The sequence below is a fragment of the Coregonus clupeaformis genome, unplaced genomic scaffold (assembly GCF_020615455.1).
Source record: "Coregonus clupeaformis isolate EN_2021a unplaced genomic scaffold, ASM2061545v1 scaf0423, whole genome shotgun sequence".
Classification (NCBI taxonomy): domain Eukaryota; kingdom Metazoa; phylum Chordata; class Actinopteri; order Salmoniformes; family Salmonidae; genus Coregonus; species Coregonus clupeaformis.
The window spans coordinates 303419-322500 of record NW_025533878.1 but is presented as its reverse complement, the minus strand read 5'-3'; the positions used below and the strand labels follow the sequence as shown (position 1 = coordinate 322500).

The 19082-nt window shown below is 49.6% G+C and overlaps 1 protein-coding gene across 2 annotated transcripts in view; it reads right to left on the bottom strand.

Annotated features, from left to right (window-relative positions):
* LOC121537227 (neural cell adhesion molecule L1.1-like) overlaps positions 1–19082 on the bottom strand; it is a gene marked incomplete at its 3' end in the record, with an annotated part of 86181 nt that overhangs the window by 52744 nt on the left and 14355 nt on the right. Inside the window, 1 exon segment of one of the 2 annotated variants that reach the window (XM_045215329.1) lies at positions 8066–8284. 2 annotated transcript variants of the gene reach the window in all.

The following is a 19082-nucleotide window of genomic DNA, read 5'->3' as shown; positions in this document are numbered from 1 at the left end:
AGAGGAGGAGAGAGGGAAGGAGAGAGGGGAGGAGAGAGGAGGAAAGAGGGGAGGAGAGAGGGAAGGAGAGAGGGAAGGGGAGAGGGAGGAGAGAGGGAAGGAGAGAGGGGAAGGGGAGAGGGGAGGAGAGAGGGGAGGAGAGAGGGGAGGAGAGAGGGAAGGAGAGAGGTGAAGGAGAGAGGTGAGGAGAGAGGGAAGGAGAGAGGTTAAGGAGAGAGGGGAGGAGAGGAGAGAGGGGAGGAGAGAGGTGAAGGAGAGAGGGGAGGAGAGAGGGAAGGAGAGAGGGGAGGAGAGAGGGAAGGAGAGAGGGAAGAGAGAGGGAAGGAAAGAGGGGAGGCGAGAGGGGAGGAGAGAGGTGAGTAGAGAGGGGAGGAGAGAGGGAGGAGAGAGGGAGGAGAGAGGGAAGGAGAGAGGGAAGGGAGAGGGAGGAGAGAGGGAGAGAGAGGGGAGGAGAGAGGGAAGGAGAGAGTGAGGAGAGAGGGGAGGAGAGAGGGGAGGAGAGAGGGAGGGAGAGGGGAGGAGAGAGGGAAGGGGAGAGGGGAGGAGAGAGGGGAGGAGAGAGGGGAGGAGAGGTGAAGGGGAGAGGTGAAGGAGAGAGGTGAGGAGAGAGGGGAGGAGAGGAGAGAGGGGAGGAGAGAGGTGAAGGAGAGAGGGGAGGAGAGAGGTGAAGGAGAGAGGTGAAGGAGAGAGGGTAGGAGAGAGGGAGGAGAGAGGGAAGGAAAGAGGGGAGGAGAGAGGGGAGGAGAGAGGTGAGTAGAGAGGGAGGAGAGAGGGAGGAGAGAGGGAGGAGAGAGGGAAGGAAAGAGGCGAGGAGAGAGGGAAGGAGAGAGGGAAGGGGAGAGGGGAGGAGAGAGGGGAGGAGAGAGGGAGGAAAGAGGCGAGGAGAGAGGGAAGGAGAGAGGGAGGAAAGAGGGGAGGAGAGAGGGAAGGAGAGAGGGAAGGGGAGAGGGGAGGAGAGAGGGGAGGAGAGAGGGGAGGAGAGAGGGAAGGAGAGAGGTGAAGGAGAGAGGTGAGGAGAGAGGGAAGGAGAGAGGTGAAGGAGAGAGGGGAGGAGAGGAGAGAGGGGAGGAGAGAGGTGAAGGAGAGAGGGGAGGAGAGAGGGAAGGAGAGAGGGGAGGAGAGAGGGAAGGAGAGAGGGAGGAGAGAGGGAAGGAAAGAGGGGAGGAGAGAGGGGAGGAGAGAGGTGAGTAGAGAGGGGAAGAGAGAGGGGAGGAGAGAGGGGAGGAGAGAGGGAGGAAAGAGGCGAGGAGAGAGGGAAGGAGGGAGGGAAGGGGAGAGGGGAGGAGAGAGGGAGGAAAGAGGCGAGGAGAGAGGGAAGGAGAGAGGGAAGGGGAGAGGGGAGGAGAGAGGGGAGGAGAGAGGGGAGGAGAGAGGGAAGGAGAGAGGTGAAGGAGAGAGGTGAGGAGAGAGGGGAGGAGAGAGGGGAGGGAGAGGGGAGGAGAGAGGGAAGGGGAGAGGGAGGAGAGAGGGGAGGAGAGAGGGAGGAGAGAGGGAGGAGAGGTGAAGGAGAGAGGTGAAGGAGAGAGGTGAGGAGAGAGGGAGGAGAGGGAGAGGAGGAGAGAGGTGAAGGAGAGAGGGGAGGAGAGAGGGGAGGAGAGAGGTGAAGGAAAGAGGTGAAGGAGAGAGGGAGGAAAGAGGGGAGGAGAGAGGGAAGGAGAGAGGGGAGGAGAGGTGAAGGAGAGAGGGGAGGAGAGGTGAAGGGGAGAGGGGAGGAGAGAGGGAAGGAGAGAGGTTAATTAGAAAGTTGAAGGAGAGAGGTGAAGGAGAGATGGGAGGAGAGAGGGGAGGAGAGAGGGGAAGTAGAGAGGTGAAGGTTAGAGGGGAGGAGAGAGGGAAGGAGAGAGGGGAGGAGAGAGGGGAGGAGAGAGGGGAGGAGAGAGGGGAGGAGAGAGGGGAGGAGAGAGGAGGAAAGAGGCGAGGAGAGATGGAAGGAGAGAGGGAAGGGGAGAGGGGAGGAGAGAGGGGAGGAGAGAGGGAAGGAGAGAGGGGAGGAGAGAGGAGGAGAGAGGGAAGGAGAGAGGTGAAGGAGAGAGGGAGAGAGAGGGGAGGGAGAGGGAGGAGAGAGGGAAGGAGAGGGGAGGAGAGAGGGAGGAGAGAGGGGAGGAGAGGTGAAGGAGAGAGGTGAGGAGAGAGGAAGAGGAGAGAGGGGAGGAGAGAGGTGAAGGAGAGAGGGGAGGAGAGAGGGAGGAGAGAGGGGAGGAGAGAGGGAGGAGAGAGGTGAAGGAGAGAGGGAGGAAAGAGGGGAGGAGAGAGGGGAGGAGAGAGGTGAAGGAGAGAGGTGAAGGAGAGAGGGAGGAAAGAGGGGAGGAGAGGAGAAGGAGAGAGGGGAGGAGAGGTGAAGGAGAGAGGGGAGGAGAGAGGTTAATTAGAAAGTTGAAGGAGAGAGGTGAAGGAGAGATGGGAAGAGAGAGGGGAGGAGAGAGGTGAAGGAGAGAGGTGAAGGAGAGAGGGAAGGAGAGAGGGGAGGAGAGAGGGAGGAAAGAGGGGAGGAGAGAGGGGAGGAGAGAGGGGAGGAGAGAGGTGAAGGAGAGAGGTGAAGGAGAGAGGGAAGGAGAGAGGGGAGGAGAGAGGGAGGAAAGAGGGGAGGAGAGAGGTGAAGGAGAGAGGGGAGGAGAGAGGGGAGGAGAGAGGGAAGGAGAGAGGGGAGGAGAGAGGTGAAGGAGAGAGGGGAGGAGAGAGGGGAGGAGAGAGGGAAGGAGAGAGGGGAGGAGAGAGGTGAAGGAGAGAGGTGAGGAGAGAGGGGAGGAGAGAGGGAAGGAGAGAGGGGAGGAGAGAGGTTAATTAGAAAGTTGAAGGAGAGAGGTGAAGGAGAGATGGGAGGAGAGAGGGGAGGAGAGATGGGAAGTAGAGAGGTGAAGGTTAGAGGGGAGGAGAGAGGGAAGGAGAGAGGGGAGGAGAGAGGGGAGGAGAGAGTGAAGGAGAGAGGGGAGGAGAGAGGGGAGGAGAGATTAATATCATCTTAATGAGTCAGAGTACTGTTTGTTCTCTCCCTCCAACAACCAGGAGGATTGGGACTTTACTCTGGTTAAGAAGGAGGGGGTTGGAGCGAGGTTGGGGGGGTGAAGAGAGAGGGGGGCTGTGAGAGGGGAGGGGGGTGAAGAGAGGAGGGTGGGTGGGTGGTGGGTTGAGAGAGAGTGGGTGGGTGAGTGGTAGATATATACTGACAGATGGCTAATGTAGCCCCCCCCCGATACTATAATTACCCATCCCACACCATACACTCCCATAAACCTTCACTCCACACACACCTCCCCAAACACACTCTGACCCCAACCTCCTCCTCTATTGTTGTCAAACACCACCCCTGAACCACACACACACAGCTACACACCCACCACACACACACACACAGCTGCTCCCTGCCCTGTTCGAGGGGACATAAGGACAACAAGGGAAATTCTCCCTGGTGAGGACAAAAGCTATTTTAAACTTAGGGGTTAGGTTTAGGTTTAGGTTTAGGTTTAGGTTTAGGTTTAGGTTTAGGTTTAGCGTTAAGGTTAGGTTTAGGTTAAGGTTAAGGTTAAGGTTTAGGTTCAGGGTTAAGGTTAGGGTTAGGATTAGGATTAAGATTAGGTTTAAGGTTAGGGGAAACTCTTCCTGGGGTCCAAACAGGAAACAACCAATAAAATACATAATGTACATTTCATAGCACTTCATTTACATGACAATTCAGCCATTCAGCAGACGCTCCTATCCAGAGAGACCCACAGCTAGTGCATTCATCTTAAGATAGCAAGGAGAGACAGCCACATATCACAGTCGTATCTCAACCACGTATCACATAGATAATACAATACAAATTACAAAAACATTTCTGTGTGTCTCTTCACAGTTCCCGTCGTGCTGTAAGGTGTTCTTTTATCTGGTTTTTAAAACTGGTTTTATTGCTAGCTTGAGTTACCTGGGGTGGCAGAGCGTTCCATGTAGTCATGGCTCTATTTAATACTGTGTGTTTCCCAGCCTCTGTTCTGGACCTGGGGACTGGGAAGAGACCTCTGGTTGCATGTCTTGTGTCGTACCGATCAGTGTCTGAACTGTGTGCCAACTGCTTGAAAAGACAGTTCGGTACCTTCAACACACCGACAACTCGCACAAAGACCAATAGTGATGCAGTCAATCTCTCCTCAACTTGGAGCCAGGAGAGACTGACATGCCAATCTCTCCTCAACTTGGAGCCAGGAGAGACTGACATGCCAATCTCTCCTCAACTTGGAGCCAGGAGAGACTGACATGCGATGCCAATCTCTCCTCAACTTGGAGCCAGAGAGACTGACATGAATGTTACTGACATTTGCCCTCCATGTACATCTAAGTGCAATACGTTCTGCTCTGTTCTGGACCAACTGCAATTTACCCATGTCCCTCTTTGCCGCACATGACCACACAGCTGGGCAGTAGTCCAGGTGCGACAAAACTAGGGCCTGTAGGGCCTGTCTGGTCGACTGAGATATCAAGAAGGCAGAGTAACGCCCTATCATGGACAGACCACTTCCCATTTTAGCAACCATTGAGTCTATATGTTTTGACCATGACAGCTTGCTATCTAGGGTTACACCCAGCAGTTTAGTCTATGAAGAAGCTCTATGTTTCAGTTATTTATTTGACTGTTGCAGCTGACGTGTATCCTGTTGAGTCGTCAGCGTACATGGACACACAGGCTTTATTCAAGGTCAGTGAAGGTCATTAGTAAACACAGAAAACAATAATGGTCCAAGGGGGTGTTTCCAGTGCTTCCTGCTATTTAAATATTAATGAGCTCCAGCTGTGCTAGTGAGTGAAAAAAGGAGGGGCCTAATGTCTTTCTCCAACACACAAACAGGTGCACTTAGGCACGAGGCACGCATAAACATGAATATCCATCATTTCTTGGAGAACAATGGATCTTTGTTTTTCAACCTGAATAGAGGTGTTGTCTACTCTGTCAAGGCTAATCCCAATAGCAGCCTGAAAACATCATGCTGGCACATTTATCTCAATACATTGCAGTCAATGTGAAAAGCAAGTTTCTCACTGTAAGTACTTGGGTATCTGATAGATGACAAGTTGTCTTTTGAAACATACATTGACAATTTAACAAAGAAGCCAAGATCTATAATTGTTTTTTTTATATAGAAATTAATCCTGCCTCAGTTGTGAAAATTGGAAGACTGTTGAAACAACTCCTCCTTGTAATAGACTATGGTGGCATTATTAACCAGGCTTCTCCCTGTAATAGACTATGGTGACATTATTAACCAGGCTTCTCCCTGTAATAGACTATGGTGACATTATTAACCAGGCTTCTCCCTGTAATAGACTATGGTGACATTATTAACAACTCTTCTCCCTGTAATAGACTATGGTGACATTATTAACAACTCTTCTCCCTGTAATAGACTATGGTGACATTATTAACCAGGCTTCTCCCTGTAATAGACTATGGTGACATTATTAACCAGGCTTCTCCCTGTAATAGACTATGGTGACATTATTAACCAGGCTTCTCCCTGTAATAGACTATGGTGACATTATTAACCAGGCTTCTCCCTGTAATAGACTATGGTGACATTATTTACATGCACGCAGCAGCCTCTGTTTTGAAACCATTGGACTCAGTATTCCATTCAGTAATACGTTTTATCACTGGGGATGGTTTTAAGACTCATCATTGTATTCTTTACAAACATGTGGGATGGATCTCTCTGTCTGTAAGAAGAGAGCTGCACCCTCTTTTATTTATTTACAAAGCAGTCTTCCAGAAACTTCCTCCGTACATGACTTTATTGATTAAATTTAGATGTACAAATTACCAAACCCGTTCTCAGGGATGGATAACTCAGGAGATCCGTTTGGTCTCCACAGAATTGGGAAAATCTGCTTTAAGTTTTTTTGCCCCTTATGTGTGGAAAAATACACAGAATTCCTTGCAATTAGATATTCTGGTGCCTTTCAGGCATTTTAAATGTTGATTGAAGACTTTTATGTTACAGAATGAGATAGCTTTTAAAAAAGATGTTCAATGTTGTGTATTTAATTGGGTTTTATTTGTAATTTTTATGTGGAGGCCATCTGATGCAGCACTCCATCACTCTCCTTCTTGGTAAAATAGCCCTTACACAGCCTGGAGGGTCATTGTCCTGTTGAAAAACAAATTTAAACAAACTGTTTAAATAAAGGTTAATAAATAAAAAAGATCAGTGTCACAGGGTTAACCATTTATGGGTGGTGGGCTGTAACACAGCACATCTTTGGTTTAGTTCCACTAGACAGGGCGTAGGATGTAATTGAAGCCCATCTGATGATAATGATGACTCTGGAGTGGAGTGATGGATCTCTAAGAAGCCAAAGTGAAGGATTAAATGAAAACTTTAGCTGGAGAAAACTCCAACATGATTGCTAAGAAGAAGGATTAAATTGAAGCCTTAGAGGGGAGTAATCTCCATCTGTAGCTTATGTCCACTCACAGCTCAACCCTAACCATAACCCTAACTCTAGCTTCATGTCCACATCCCGGCTCAACCCTAACCATAACCCTAACTCTAGCTTCATGTCCACATCCCGGCTCAATCCTAAACCTAGCCTCAACCCTAACACTAGCTTCATATCAACTCCCGGCCCAACCTTAACTCTAACCCTGACCCAAAGATGATGGAGGGGGAGTAGAGCCCAGGGACATGTACTAGTCTGTGGTGACCTAAATGCCAGAACTGGACAAGAACCTGACACCCTCAGCACACAGGGGGACAAACACCTACCTGGAGGTGACAGCATTCCCTCCCCCATATGCCCCCCTAGGCACAACTAAGACAACATAACCAACAAAAACGGGTCACAACTCCTGCAGCTCTGTCACACGCTGGGTATGTACATAGTCAATGGCAGGCTTGGAGGGGACTCCTATGGTAGGTACACCTATAGCTCATCCCTTGGCAGCAGGCTTGGAGGGGACTCCTATGGTAGGTACACCTACAGCTCATCCCTTGGCAGCAGGCTTGGAGGGGACTCCTATGGTAGGTACACCTATAGCTCATCCCTTGGCAGCAGGCTTGGAGGGGACTCCTATGGTAGGTACACCTATAGCTCATCCCTTGGCAGCAGGCTTGGAGGGGACTCCTATGGTAGGTACACCTATAGCTCATCTCTTGGCAGCAGGCTTGGAGGGGACTCCTATGGTAGGTACACCTATAGCTCATCCCTTGGCAGCAGGCTGTAGACTACATTTACGTCATTTAGCAGACACTCTTATCCAGTGCGACTTACAAATTGGTGCATTCACCTTATAGCCAGTGGGATAACCACTTTACAATATGTCTTTTTTTTTTGGGGGGGTAAGGGGGGTAGAAGGATTACTTTATCCTATCCCAGGTATTCCTACTTTCTCACTGACCTCAACCCAGAGTCTCTCAGAGCGTTCACAGTCAGCCAACTGACACTCATATCAGATCACTGCAAAATCACAGTCTACTTGAACAGAGCTATGCTCAATCATGAGGCATCAAATCCAAAATAACTGAATAATATTAAGAAATGCTATAGATGGAAGGAAAGTAGTGTTGAAACCTACCAAAAAACAATTAGGCTACAACAAATTCAATCCCTTTTAGACAACTTCCTGGACAAAATGTTCCACTGTAATAGTGAAGGTGTAAACCTAAACAGTATATTTGACCTCTCAGCTTCCCTATCAAATCTAAAAATGTCAAGCAGACAACCTAAGAAAATTAACAACAATGACAAATGGTTTGATGAAGAATGCAAAAACCTAAGAAAGAAATTGAGAAACTTATCCAACCAAAAACATAGAGACCAGAAAACCTGAGCCTACGCCTTCACTATGGTGAATCACTAAAACAATACAGAAATACACTACGGAAAAAGAAGGAACAGCATGTCAGAAATCAGCTCAATGTAATTGAAGAATCCATAGAATCTAACCACTTCTGGGAAAATTGGAAAACACTAAACAAACAACAACACGATGAGTTATCTATCCAAAACGGCCCTATAGCAAAGAACAAACAGCAAAAACAAATACATGATCAAATACAAATCTTAGAATCAACTTTTAAAGATTACCAGAACCCACTAGATTCTCCAATTACTGTCAGGGTTGAGTGTAGAGGATGTGTGGAATCAGGACACACAGAGGTTTCGAACAGACGTCTTTAGTGAAGTCCAAAGAACAAGCCACACACGGCAACAGGCAACAGGCGAACTTTACGCAACACGGTAAAGTAAACACAAGGCGCACAAAGTGCGGAACTCTCTCTCAAAACACAAAATACAGAGAGAACTGAAAAACGGACTAGCACACAACGTGACAATAAACAATTACACACAACACCTGACCAAACTCAAGGGAACTAAATAGGACGCATAATGAACACTAATAAGGAACAGGTGTAACAAAACAGACAAAACCAATCAAACATAGAAACATAGAACGGTGGCAGCTAGTACTCCGGAGACGACCGCCGAAGCCTGCCCGAACAAGGAGAAGGAGCAGCCTCGGCCGAAACCGTGACAATTACATTGAATGAAAAACAGGACAAAATTCAAACCCTCCAATCCAAAAAGGACTGTGGTGTTGATGGTATCCTCAATGAAATGATAAAATATACAGACCGCAAATTCCAATTGGCTATGCTTAAACTCTTTAACATCATCCTTAGCTCTGGCAATTTCCCCAATATTTGGAAACAAGGACTGATCAAACCGATCCACAAAAGTGGAGACAAATTTGACCCCAATAACTACCGTGGGATATGCGTCAACAGCAACCTTGGGAAGATCCTCTGCATTATCATTAACAGCAGACTCATACATTTCCTCAGTGAAAACAATGGACTGAGCAAATGTCAAATTGGCTTTTTACCAAATTACTATTCGACAGACCACGTATTCACCCTGCACACCCTAATTGACAAACAAACCAAAACAAATGCTATGTTGATTTCAAGAAAGCTTTTGACTCAATTTGCATGAGGGTCTGCTATGCAAATTGATGGAAAGTGGTGTTGGGGGAAAAACATACAACAACACAAACAACAAGTGTGCGGTTAAAATTGGCAAAAAACACACACATTTCTTTCCACAGGGCAGTGGGGTGAGACAGGGATGCAGTTTAAGCCCCACCCTCTTCAACATATATATCAACGAATTGGCGAGGGCACTAGAACAGTCTGCAGCACCCGGCCTCACCCTACTAGAATCTGAAGTCAAATGTCTACTGTTTGCAGATGATCTGGTGCTTCTGTCACCAACCAAGGAGGGCCTACAGCAGCACCTAGATCTTCTGCACAGATTCTGTCAGACCTGGACCCTGACAGTAAATCTCAGTAAGACAAAAATAATGGTGTTCCAAAAAAGGTCCAGTTGCCAGGACCACAAATAGAAATTCCATCTAGACACCGTTGCCCTAGAGAACACAAAAAATTACACATACCTCGGCCTAAACATCAGCGCCACAGGTAACTTCCACAAAGCTGTGAACTATCTGAGTTCAAAAGGAACATAAAATTCGACATACCAATTAGGATCTGGCTAAAAATACTTGAATCAGTTATAGAACCCATTGCCCTTTATGGTTGTGAGGTCTGGGGTCCGCTCACCAACCAAGAATTCACAAAATGGGACAAATACCAAATTGAGACTTCTCATGCAGAATTCTGCATGAATATACACAGTGTACAATGTAAAACACCAAATAATGCATGCAGAGCAGAATTAGGCCGATACCCGTTCATTATCAAAATTCAGAAAAGAGCCGTTAAAGTCTACAACCACTTAAAAGGAAGCGATTCCCAAACCTTCCAGAACAAAGCGATCACATACAGATTAACCTGGAGAAGAGTCCTCTAAGCAATCTGGTCCTGGGGTTCTGTTCACAAACACAAACAGACCCCACAGAGCCCCAGGACAGTAACACAATTAGACCCAACCAAATCATGAGAAAACAAAAATAGATTTACTTGACACATTGGAAAGAATTAACAAAAAAACAGAGCAAACAAGAATGCTATTTGGCCCTAAACAGAGAGTAGACAGTGGCAGAATACCTGACCACTGTGACTGACCCACAATTAAGGAAAGCTTTGACTATGTACTGACTCAGTGAGCATAGCCTTGCTATTGAGAAAGGCCGCCATAGGCAGACCTGGCTCTCAAGAGAAGACAGGCTATGTGCACACTGCCCACAAAATGAGGTGGAAACTGAGCTGCACTTCCTAACCTCCTGCCAAATGTATGACCATATTAGAGACACATATTTCCCTCAGATTACAGCGATCCACAAAGAATTTGAAAACAAACCCAATTTTGATAAACTCCCATATCTACTGGGGGAAATACCACAGTGTGCCATCACAGCTGCAAGATGTGTGACCTGTTGCCACAAGAAAAGGGCAACCAGTGAAGAACAAACACCATTGTAAATTGCAACCCACATTTATGTTTATTTATTTTCCCATTTGTACTTTAACTATTTGCACATCGTTACAACACTGTATATATACATAATATGACATTTGAAATGTCTTTATTCTTTTGGAACTTCTGAGTGTAATGTTTACTGTTCATTTTTATTGTTTATTTCACTTTGTTTATTATCTACTTCACTTGCTTTGGCAATGTTAACATACGTTTCCCATGAAAATAAAGCCCTTAAATTGAAATTATAGGGGGAGAGAGAGAGAGAGAGAGGGGGAGAGAGAGCGAAAGGGGGAGAGAGATATAGAGAGGGGGAGAGAGATATAGAGGGGGGAGAGAGAGAAACATATATAGAGAGAGAGGGAGAAAGAGGAGGAGAGGAAAAGGAAGGAGGTGAAATAGAGTCATTCTTTCCATTTGTCAATACAAAGACCCCATTCTGTCAGAAAGAGAAAAGAGAGAGGGAGAGAGAGAGAGGGGGGGAGAGAGAGAGGGGGAGAGAGAGCGAGAGAAAGAGAGGAGAGAGTCATAAAGAGAGAGAGAGAGAGAGAGAGGGAGAGAGAGAGAGAGAAAGAGAGAGAAAGAGAGGAGAGAGTCATAAAGAGAGAGAGAGAGAGAGAGAGAGAGGGAGAGAGGGGAGAGAGGGTGCGAGAGAGAGAGAAAGAGACAGTAATATAGACAGAAAGAACCAAATAACCCCGTTTGATTTGACCATAATAAAGAATGATATGATGTCGGAAACAGTTCTCAGCGGTGCCACTTCCTGTCTCCAGAAATCAACATTAACAAAAAAATATATATATAAATCTGCCAAGACACTAGTGGCTCTTCCCAATGTTGGTATGAAACAAGAGAAGATGGTAACAATAGCAGCTATTTTAAATGTTGTTGTTATTGTGTTGTTATTGATAATGATGTTTATGATGATGATAATGTTGATGATAATGTTGATGATGATGTCACCCTGCTGTGTATGATGATGTCACATTCCTTAGTTTACCTTTACCTGTCCAACTTCTACACCTGGATGAACCAGGACCAACAACACCTGGATGAACCAGGACCAACAACACCTGGATGAACCAGGAGCAACAACACCTGGATGGACCAGGACCAACAACACCTGGATGAACCAGGACCAACAACACCTGGATGAACCAGGACCAACAACACCTGGATGAACCAGGACCAACAACACCTGGATGAACCAGAATAAACAACACCTGGATGAACCAGGACCAACAACACCTGGATGGACCAGGTCCAACAACACCTGGATGAACCAGGACCAACAACACCTGGATGGACCAGGTCCAACAACACCTGGATGAACCAGGACCAACAACACCTGGATGAACCAGGACCAACAACACCTGGATGAACCAGGACCAACAACACCTGGATGAACCAGGACCAACAACATCTGGATGAACCAGGACCAACAACACCTGGATGAACCAGGACCAACAACACCTGGATGAACCAGGACCAACAACACCTGGATGGACCAGGACCAACAACACCTGGATGAACCAGGCCCAACAACACCTGGATGAACCAGGACCAACAACACCTGGATGGACCAGGTCCAACAACACCTGGATGAACCAGGACCAACAACACCTGGATGAACCAGAATAAACAACCCCTGGATGAACCAGGACCAACAACACCTGGATGAACCAGGACCAACAACACCTGGAAGAACCAGGACCAACAACACCTGGATGAACCAGGACCAACAACACCTGGATGAACCAGGACCAACAACACCTGGATGAACCAGGACCAACAACACCTGGATGAACCAGGCCCAACAACACCTGGATGAACCAGGACCAACAACACCTGGATGGACCAGGTCCAACAACACCTGGATGAACCAGGACCAACAACACCTGGATGAACCAGAATAAACAACCCCTGGATGAACCAGGACCAACAACACCTGGATGAACCAGGACCAACAACACCTGAATGAACCAGGACCAACAACACCTGGATAAACCAGGACCAACAACACCTGGATGAACCAGGACCAACAACACCTGGATGAACCAGGACCAACAACACCTGGATAAACCAGGACCAACAACACCTGGATAAACCAGAATAAACAACACCTGAATGAACCAGGACCAACAACACCTGGATGAACCAGGACCAACAACACCTGGATGGACCAGGACCAACAACACCTGGATGAACCAGGACCAACAACACCTGGATGAACCAGGACCAACAACACCTGGATGAACCAGGACCAACAACACCTGAATGAACCAGGACCAACAACACCTGAATGAACCAGGACCAACAACACCTGGATGAACCAGGACCAACAACACCTGGATGGACCAGGTCCAACAACACCTGGATGAACCAGGACCAACAACACCTGGATGAACCAGAATAAACATCCCCTGGATGAACCAGGACCAACAACACCTGGATGAACCAGGACCAACAACACATGGATGAACCAGGACCAACAACACCTGGATGAACCAGGACCAACAACACCTGGATGAATCAGGACCAACAACACCTGGATGAACCAGGAGCAACAACACCTGAATGAACCAGGACCAACAACACCTGGATAAACCAGGACCAACAACACCTGGATGAACCAGGACCAACAACACCTGGATGAACCAGGACCAACAACACCTGGATAAACCAGAATAAACAACACCTGAATGAACCAGGACCAACAACACCTGGATGAACCAGGACCAACAACACCTGGATGAACCAGAATAAACAACACCTGTTTAGGAACAGGAGACAGGGCTTGGTTTGGAACAGGAGACAGGGCTTGGTTTGGAACAGGAGACAGGGCTTGGTTTGGAACAGGAGACAGGGCTTGGTTTGGAGCAGGAGACAGGGCTTGGTTTGGAACAGGAGACAGGGCTTGGTTTGGAACAGGAGACAGGGCTTGGTTTGGAACAGGAGACAGGGCTTGGTTTGGAACAGGAGACAGGGCTTGGTTTGGAACAGGAGACAGGGCTTGGTTTGGAACAGGAGACAGGGCTTGGTTTGGAACAGGAGACAGGGCTTGGTTTGGAAGAGGAGACAGGGCTTGGTTTGGAACAGGAGACAGGTTAAAGAAGGATTTTTAAGCCTTGAGACAATTGAGACATGGATTGTGTACTTGTGCCATTCAGAGGGTGAATGGGCAAAACAAAATATTTAAGTTCCTTTGAACGGGGTATGGTAGTAGGTGCCAGGTGCATCGGTTTGTGTCAAGATCTGCAACGCTGCTGTTTTCCGTGTGTATCAAGAATGGTCCACCACCAAAAGGACAACCAGCCAAGTTGACACAGCTGTGTGAAGCATTGGAGTCACCTGGGCCAGTATTCCTGTGTGAAGCATTGGAGTCACCTGGGCCAGTATTCCTGTGGGAAGCATTGGAGTCACCTGGGCCAGTATTCCTGTGGGAAGCATTGGAGTCAACATGGGCCAGTATTCCTGTGGGAAGCATTGGAGTCAACATGGGCCAGTATTCCTGTGGGAAGCATTGGAGTCAACATGGGCCAGTATTCCTGTGTGAAGCATTGGAGTCACCTGGGCCAGCATCCCTGTGGGAAGCTTTCGACACCTTGTAGAGTTCATGCCCTGATGAATTGAGGCTGTTCCTTGTAGAGTTCATGCCCTGATGAATTGAGGCTGTTCCTTGTAGAGTTCATGCCCTGATGAATTGAGGCTGTTCCTTGTAGAGTCCATGCCCTGATGAATTGAGGCTGTTCCTTGTAGAGTTCATGCCCTGATGAATTGAGGCTGTTCCTTGTAGAGTTCCTGCCCTGATGAATTGAGGCTGTTCCTTGTAGAGTTCATGCCCTGATGAATTGAGTGTAACGATCCCGGCAGTCTGAGTCGGGTCCTGTCTGGTGACTAGTTTTTTCCTGTTCGTGATCTCCAGTTTCCCGAGGGTTCGGGAACGCTCCGGGGAGCTCTCTTGTTTTCCGCACCTGCATCCCATCAGCAATCTGCACACCTGGTCCTGATCATCACCCTTCTTAGGCTCTGGCCAAACATCCAGTTCCTGCCGGATCGTTAGCCATGAACAGTAGGTTTATCAGAAGTATCAGTCCTAGAGTTTCTAGCGTTAGTTTTGTTGTTTTGTACCTTGTTGGTTTATTGTTTACTTACCTCCGTTTTTGTTCCATCTGCAGTCACCCGTCCGGACCCTTCACCCTACCTCTGCCTGATGGTCGGCGGCTGCCGAGCCATCACTGGACCAACAACTGCACCCTCAACAACTCATCCACGCCGCCCGCTCTGTTCCCTGGATTATTCTGCACCTTTTTGAATCTGAAATAAACCCTCACCTTCGTTCAACTCTCCTTGTCCTGGTCTGCTTCTGGGTTCTGTCTGAGGGAACCGTGACAGAACGATCCGGCCAGTTATGAACCCAGCGGACCTGGACTCTGTTCGCCATGCCATTACCCATCAGGAGAAGATGTTGGGCCATCATAGCACGGTACTACAGGAGATCGCGTTGTCAGTTCGGAACCTTTCTACCGGTCTGACGGAGGTCCAGAACCACCGCAAGTTTCCGGTGGAGGATCCACTACCGGTTTCACCCATCTCGCCTGCCGCTTCTGGAGCTGGGTCCTTCCGTGAGCCCGAGGTTCCGACGCCGGATAGATATGAGGGGGAGCTGGGAAGATGCCGTTCCTTCCTTATGCAGTGTGGATTAGTGTTCGATCTACAGCCCTACTCTTATGCCACAGACAAGGCTAGGATAGCCTTTGTGATTGCGTTGCTGCGTGGTCGAGCGCTGGAGTGGGCTTCAGCCGTTTGGGAACGACAAGACCCCTGCATGGCTTCATACCAGGGGGTTCACGGCCGAGATGAGGAAGCTCTTCGACTATTCCGTCCGAGGGAGGGACGCAGCTAGGCGCCTGTTTTCGCTTCACCAAGGAACTCGCAGCGTGGCCGACTTCGTGATCGAGTTCAAGACGTTGGCGGTGGAGAGTGGGTGGAACGAGGAGTCTCTGCAAGCGGCCTTTTACCAGGGTCTGTCGGAGCAGCTCAAGGATGAGTTGATCTCCTATCCGGAGCCTAGTGATCTGGACAGCTTGGTAGCCTTGTCTATTCGGGTGGATAATCGAGTCCGAGAGCCGAAGGAGGGAGAAGCAATGGGGTCCGTCCAATCGATCAACTTCTCAGTTCCCAGTCGGGTCGGGTGGTGGACCAGAACACGTCGATCATTCTCCACCACAATGGATTAGTGGTGAGGTCCTCTCTCCCGATTCTGAACCCATGCAAGTGGGGCGGCACGGATTAACCAAGGAGGAGCGTCAACATAGACGTAAGACCAACTGCTGCCTCTACTGTGGTAGCTCGGGACATTACATCTCCACTTGTTCCCGGCGGTCGTCAAACTGCCCGGCTCGCTAAAGTTGGGAGGACTTTTAGCGAGCCAGTTTCAACCTCTCAGTACCTCTGTCAGACCCCGTTTCCCGGCTACCCTTGTGAACAGGAATCAGAGCTTAGCGCTTAACGCTTTTATCGATTCAGGTGCCGATGGAAGCTTTCTTGATGCCGAGTTGGTGGAACAGCTGGGGCTTTCCAAGGAGCAATTGCCGGAAGCCATTGAAGCGACCACTCTGAACGGCAGTAGTCTGGCACGTATCACGATGAGGACTGAACCGGTTAAGATGCGGTTGTCGGGGAATCATTCTGAGATGATTTCATTCTTCATTCTGCCGTCTTCCCATGTTCCTCTGGTCCTTGGATACCCCTGGCTGAAGGAACACAATCCCACGTTCGATTGGGTGACGGGCAAGGTAACGAGTTGGAGCCTTGATTGTCATGCTAACTGTCTCAAGACTGCCTGCCCCCATTCGGTTCCCAGTCAGGTGATTGAGGCTAAACCCCCAGATTTGTCCCTGGTTCCCGAGACATATCACGATTTGGGGGAAGTTTTCAGTAAGCAGAAGGCTCTGTCACTCCCCTCCCCACCGACCATATGATTGTGCCATCAACCTGGTCCCTGGAGCTGTCTACCCCAAGGGAAGGTTATACAGTATCTCCCGACCTGAACGTGAGGCGTTGGAGACCTACATCAAGGAGTCCCTAGCTGCTGGTCTCGTTCGTCCCTCGTCATCACCCCTGGGGGCAGGATTCTTCTTTGTGGGTAAGAAGGATGGCTCTCTTCGACCGTGTATTGATTATCGGGGGTTGAATGACATCACGGTCAAGAACAAGTATCCCCTGCCCTTGATGAGTTCTGCCTTCGACTCCTTACAGGGTGCTACGGTGTTCACCAAGCTAGACCTACGCAATGCGTATCACCTGGTCCGGATCAGAGAGGGGGACGAGTGGTTGACGGGTTTCAATACACCGATGGGTCACTTCGAGTATCAGGTGATGCCGTTTGGACTGACCAATGCTCCAGCGGTATTCCAGAGTATGGTGAAACGACGTCCTGAGAGATATGATCGGTCTCTTTGTGTTTGTTTACCTGGATGACATTCTGATCTTCTCGAAGGAACCTTCCGACCACGTCCAGCATGTCCGGCAGGTTCTGCAGCGATTGTTGGAGAATCGCCTGTTCGTGAAGGCCGAGAAGTGCGAGTTTCACGCCCACACGACATCCTTTCTCGGGTACATCATCTCCAGGGGAGAGATTAGGATGGACCAGGAGAAGGTTAGAGCGGTTCTGGAATGGGCCCAGCCCGATACGAGATTGCAGCTCCAGAGATTTTTGGGGTTTGCGAATTTCTACCGCAGATTCATCCGGGATTACAGCCGTGTGGCCGCTCCATTAACTGCCTTGACTTCCAGTATCAGGACCTTCAAGTGGAATCCGGAGGCGGATCGAGCGTTTCTGGATTTGAAGAGGCGATTCACCAACGCACCGATTCTCTCTCAACCGGACACGGCCCGTCAGTTCGTCGTTGAAGTGGACGCGTCTGATGTGGGAGTTGGCGCCATCCTGTCGCAGCGATGCTCCACGGACAGTAAACTCCATCCCTGCGCCTACTACTCTCGTCGCCTTTCGCCTGCGGAGAGGAATTACGATGTGGGTAACCGGGAGCTTCTCGCGGTGAAACTTGCCTTGGAGGAGTGGCGCCACTGGTTGGAGGGGGCGGAGCAACCGTTTATTGTCTGGACTGACCACAAGAATCTTGCTTACGTGCAATCGGCTAAACGACTCAACTCCCGTCAGGCCAGGTGGGCGTTGTTTTTCGGACGATTCAAGTTTTTCCTGACGTTCCGACCTGGGTCTAAGAACGGCAAGGCGGACGCCTTGTCCCGGATGTTCTCAAGACGGAGGAGAGTGGGTCCAAGACCGAGACAATTCTCCCCCGGAACTGCGTCGTGGGAGCAGTTATGTGGAAGATTGAGGAGGAGGTGCTGGCGGCCCTTCGGACTCAGCCCGGTCCCGGTAACGGTCCACCCGGTCGGTTGTTTGTGCCTGAGTCGGTTCGTCCTGCTGTCCTCAAATGGTCCCACGCCAGCAAGATGGCTTGTCACCCTGGCGTGGCTCGGACAATGGCGTTTCTTCGCAGACGCTTTTTGGTGGCCGCCATGGCCGAGGATACTCGGGGGTTTGTTGCTGCCTGTCCAGTGTGTGCGCAGAATAAGAGTACCAATCGGCCCAGCTCTGGACTACTTCACCCCCTTCCTATTCCCCGGCGACCATGGTCGCATCTGGCCCTGGACTTCGTCACTGGGTTGCCCGCTTCTGAGGGGAACACGGTCGTTCTGACTATCGTGGACAGATTCAGCAAGTTCGCCCACTTTGTGCCTATTGCCAAGCTTCCCTCTGCCTCGGAGACGTCCGAGATCCTGGTTAGGGAGGTTTTCAGGGTCCACGGTTTGCCCAGTGATATCGTTTCCGACCGTGGCCCTCAGTTTACCTCTGCTGTCTGGAAGTCCTTCTGTTTGGCCATTGGAGCTACAGTCAGTCTCACATCTGGTTTTCACCCCCAATCCAATGGTCAGGCGGAGAGAGCCAACCAGAAGATGGAATCCACGCTACGCTGTCTGGTCTCTTCCAACCCCACCTCCTGGGTCTCTCAGTTGCCTTGGGTTGAGTATGCCCACAATACTCTTCCTACATCTGCCACTGGGATGTCTCCCCTTCCAGTGCCTGTATGGCTACCAACCTCCCTTGTTCCCTTCTCAGGAGAAGGAGCTCTCAGTGCCTTCTGTTCAGGCCCATATTCGTCGTTGCCACCGGACCTGGCATCGGGCCAGAAAGGCACTCCTTAGAGTTTCGGACCGGTATCAGCTCCAGGCGAATCGTCGCCGGATCCCCGCTCCCACCTACACCATCGGAGATAGGGTCTGGCTGGCCACACGGGATCTTCCTTTACGGACTGAGTCTAGGAAGTTGTTACCGAAGTTCATTGGTCCGTTTGTGGTGGAGAAGGTGATCAATCCAGTGGCAGTTCGACTCAAACTACCGAGGACGCTCAGAGTCCATCCCACCTTTCATGTCTCCTGCCTCAAGCCTGTCTTCCTCAGTCCTCTGTTGCCTCCTCCGCCTCCTCCTCCTCCTCCTCGGATGATCGGAGGTGGTCCTGCCTACACGGTGCGTCGCATCATGGATGCCAGACGGCGGGGCCGGGTTTCCAGTATCTCGTGGACTGGGAGGGGTATGGTCCTGAAGAGAGGAGTTGGATTCCGCGGCGACAGGTCCTAGATGCTGACCT